This window comes from Alligator sinensis, unplaced genomic scaffold (genome assembly GCF_000455745.1).
Source record: "Alligator sinensis unplaced genomic scaffold, ASM45574v1 scaffold482_2, whole genome shotgun sequence".
In the NCBI taxonomy this organism is placed as follows: domain Eukaryota; kingdom Metazoa; phylum Chordata; order Crocodylia; family Alligatoridae; genus Alligator; species Alligator sinensis.
The window spans coordinates 554,618-559,428 of record NW_005842678.1 but is presented as its reverse complement, the minus strand read 5'-3'; positions in this window follow the sequence as shown (position 1 = coordinate 559,428).

The window sequence follows — 4,811 nt, the reverse complement described above, 5'->3', positions numbered from 1 at the left end:
AAAGAGGGCAAGAACAATGCCAGGGGGCTGTGGGGGAGAGTGAGGGATACCAGCAGGGCCAGGGGGCTGTGGGGGTTGCCTTTCATTTTAATCAAGGATTTGGGGGGGGTTATCAGAGAATTTGTGATTTTTTTTAAATCAGGGAAAACCAGGATCCTGATTATCAGTGCTAATCTGTTACCATCTATTAAAAGTCTCCAAAGGAGGGCAAGAACAATGCCAGGGGGCTGTGGGGGAGAGTGAGGGATACCAGCAGGGCCAGGGGGCTGTGGGGGTTGCCTTTCATTTTAATCAAGGATTTGGGGGGGGTTATCAGAGAATTTGTGATTTTTTTTAAATCAGGGAAAACCAGGATCCTGATTATCAGTGCTAATCTGTTACCATCTATTAAAAGTCTCCAAAGGGTTGCAGTGATGGACAGTACTCACAGCGTGTAAGAAGCACATATGTGTGTACATTTATGGAATACCTATAAATAAATACACAGCATACAAAAAAGCTGAGCTGCAAAATCCTGAATTTAAAATATGAATTGCAAGCATTTCATTTAATAATTACCTCAGATTTAAAAAGTATCAAATATAGCCAAAAAACCCACCCTATATAAAGAATTTATATAGTAGTAGTATAGGAATTTTCTTGTAGAATAGGAATTATGTATGTTTAGCTGTTAAAAATAACAAAAAATGTTTTGATTATTTGACACTACTGCATTCAAAGATTCACACAACAGCGGTGCAGTTCATCTATCCTTTCCCTTGTGACAAAGTTAAATATTGAACCTACCGCTTACAATGTGCTGTGAAAGCTACCTAAAGAATGCAGCTTTTGACTTAAAAGCAGACTTGTACATAGTAAGGATTACAAGTTTTTCAGTGATATATTTTTATTTTTCACAGTCTGTTTTTTCTTTGATGTTTTAAGAATCTGCTTATTCTTCTGTGTAAGTACATTTTCTATGTGCACAATAGATACATTTTCTTTTTATCATCTTTTATAAAAGGGGCCATTTTATAGTAATTGATGAGGCTGCAGTTTTGTCCTTGACCTCACCTGAAGCAAGATAAGATTCAAATTACACAGGGGGAAATAAAGAGTCAGTTTATTAAATCTGCAGCCCAATCCTGCTGCACTGAATTTAATGGTAAAACTCTCAATGAATATTCTGAAGACCTTCAGAAAGGCTAACAAGGGGCCTTGTTCTAATTCCCAAGATTCATTGATCAGTCATTCTAGTTACTGTCAGATCAATAAAAATCTTCCTACAGATGATATGGGTTCCTTTTCCAAAGTCTAGAAATCTTGGGAAGTTTCATTTCTATATTGAAATGAAAATTTTGCAGCTCAATTCATCACTTACTTTTTTAAAGTGGTAGTTCTATCTATTCATACAGTTAGTTTTGCAATGATCAAGTCAAACTAATGAACTACTATCATTTCCCTCAGAGCTCTACTTTTATTTCTTAAAAGACAAAAGAGTACATGCACGTATAAGTACAGATGTCAATAAAAGGCCAAAGACAAAATAACAAGAAGCATATATTTTTAGAAGAGCTCAATAGCAATAATAAGATAAATGTATAGCCTAAATCCTGTAACTTTTACATACGTAAGTAATTATTTTTTATGCAAGTAGCACCACTGAAGTCAGTGAAATTGGTACCAATAAGTACTGAAAGACTGTTCTACATAGCGTTCTTTACAATATTCTCAACATACTGGAATGTTGTTATAACTAGATATAAATAGAAGAGAACACATTCTGCACATTTCATTTGATCTTTTTAAAATTATAAATATTTTTTCATTTAAAAAGTGGCCTATGTATTTAGTCACTGATTATTAGATACTGTATTCTTAAAATGCCTATGTGGCCACATTTTAAAAGAAGCTTTTCCACATAAAGCATTTCAGAGAGCTGCTTTGTTCCCACCCCCAACATTCTGAATCATGTTTTTAATAACAGAAGAAAACTCTGATACTTTCGTAGCTAACCCATGACAAGATTTGTTAGTAAGCACTTCTTTAAATAAAGCATACTGTGCTTTTATTTATCTCAGTTGGAACTGAGTATCCAAATACAACAGATGCAGTATGATGGATAAAGTGTTTCATTCCAACAAAGGGAAGTCAAATTCCAAGTATAGCAAGAAAAAGAGAACTTACATACTTTTTGTAACAAATGTAGATGTAGAGAAGTGCAGCTGGGGGACAGCAGAAAGCTTAAGAGCACTCCTGGAACAAAAAAACACATACAAGATAAAGACAAAACAGAATTAAACATTCTTCATGTTATTTTTATTCAGATTCAACCATTTCTTTCAGCTACCTCCTTGCGTATCTCTATCGTGGCTACAGGCTCTCTCGTCACACAGTACAACGCACAAGTCTTGGCCCCTGGTTGGAAAGTCACTTCACGTGTGAAGGTTCCCACAACGGCTGAAAAGTGTCTGGATTCCAGTCTTCTCTCAAACTCCTGCCATCAGACCTCTCAAATATGTGAGAACTTGTTGGTGCAGATAAATAAAGAAGTGTTTGTTAACATGGAAGAATTGTAGAATACCATGTTTACCCAAATCCGGGATGACACTGAATTTAAAACGTCTCCCCAATAGTAAGATTCTACCAATGGAAAATTTATAAATTGATTATAATTGTCCATGTATAGAATCTAATTATTGGAAGGCCACCTTAAATTAATCCCCCGCCCCTACCTCTGTGACAGGTAAAGCAGCAGCGGAGGGGCAGGAAGCAAGGAGAGCCAAGCCTGTGCCCTATGGCACCCCCCCACACACAATCCCCTGCTCTTCCTGGTGTGCACCCCAAATGCCTCCCCACCTCCATGTGGTACCTGTGCCTCCCCCACACCTACATCCCCCCTCCGCCCCCCTGCCGCCTGCCGCTCCCAACACTGAATATACCTTGATTAGAAAAGACAAGCTGGACTGAAAAGTTTACATGATACAATGCTGCCCCCTCCCCTGCCTCCTCCTATCCACCAGTGGCTTGAGTCATGGCTCCAGGTGTGGCTTCAGCTCCAGCCTCAGAGCACATGCTCACTATGACCCCACCCAGCCAGAAAGCTGTGGTTGAAGAAGTGGCATCTCCAGGTTCAAGACTGGAGCTGCTGCCATTGCTTCCTGGCCAGACAGGAGCAAGAGAAGTTATCTCTTCTCCAAGATAACATGCTTGATCTGTAAATAGATCATATCTGTAAATAGATCAGATCATGGTTGATCTGTAAAAAGAGCATCATATACAGTATAGAAACATTTTCTGGGAGATACTCCAAGCATTTCATTATATAGTATATGCATTTTTAAGAGCAAGTGGCAGATAGCCAAAGGGCCATTCTGACCTCTCATTTAAACTTTTTAGTCCAGCTTGTCTTTTCTAATCAAGATGTGTTCAGTACTGACAGAGTGAGGCAAAAAGATGGCTTTGTATGCCTTCAGAACCAGAACAAGAACAAGTTCATTTAGCCCCCAATGCAATTGCAGTTCCCCTAAGTTGTACTCAGCTGTATGCCCTACAGGACAATTTAATGTTTGGCCTTCTTGAAACTCACTCACTCAGGCTTCACCTGCTTTGTCTCCATGCTAAAGGCAGGGAAAGGAGTAGGATAAGGCTGCTATATTGGTTAAGATTTTAGCAGTTCCCAATCTGTGGTATGCGTACCATCAGTGGTACGCAGACATCCTGTCAGCAGTATGCGTTGACAGATTTATTATAATTACTTTATATGACAAAAATTTGTAGGTGGTACTTAAGGTTGAACTGAAAACTTTGCTGGTGGTTAAGGTAAGGTGGCTAGTGTAATGTAATGCTGGTGATGCACAGTCTGTCAGAGTTTGGGAACTGCTGGGTTAAGTCATCTTTTTTAGCTGTACAATTATTAGGACCACACTGTAATTTAAATTCTAAAGATCACAAGTTTCTTGATTATGATTGATCCTCTTTAGTTAGCTCTATTGTTTTCCCCATTCCCTAAGCCAGGGATGTAAAGCATATGGCCTGTGGGAACTGCCAGGCTACTGGTGGACAACCAGAAGTTGAGGGGGTGGCTGGGGGGTGGCCTTCTGCAAATTCTGGGGCCCTTAGGCCTCAACAAACATGATGATCAGTGGCAGGAGGGCAAGTAAGGGCTGATATATCCCCAGCTGCCCTGTGGCTGTGTAGTCCATCTACATGGCTGCCACCACGACAGGCAGCCATTTGGCCTGCCTTCTTGCCCAACCACCTCCACTGCTGGCCCCACCACAGCCCCATGCTGGAGCTAGAGTTGGAGCCACTGCCAAGGCCCACGTGCCCCAGGCCAGAACCTTCATGTACGTTGGACTCATCTGGCCCACAGGAAGCCCCACAGACCAGATCTGATCCAGGGCACGAGGTGAGTCTGACACCCCAGCCCTAAGCTATCCCCTTCTAATCACTTTTACATTGTTCATTCCCTAGAGGCCATCCCACTTCAGTTTGGTCAAAGAATTTTCCCGCATTCTTCCACTCCCTCTCCTTCTAAGGCCCATGTTGTCCAGCCAGTTGTGTCCAGGTAAAAAGGGCTTTTCTCCAGCCCCTCCTTCAGTGAGAAGACAGCTAGTAGGAATAGCTTAGAAGCAGGATCAGAGGCTTATTATCAGATTGCTTCTTAAATTGTTGCATTCAGATGACAAACCCTGGTGGCAGGCACCTTATATTTGTAAGACAGACTTCCTATCAGCAGATGAGAGGGACAATCCAATTGTCTCAAAGATCAGGATATACATATCTGTTCTGTATTTCAGTGATCTGCCTAGATACCAAGATAGCCCCGA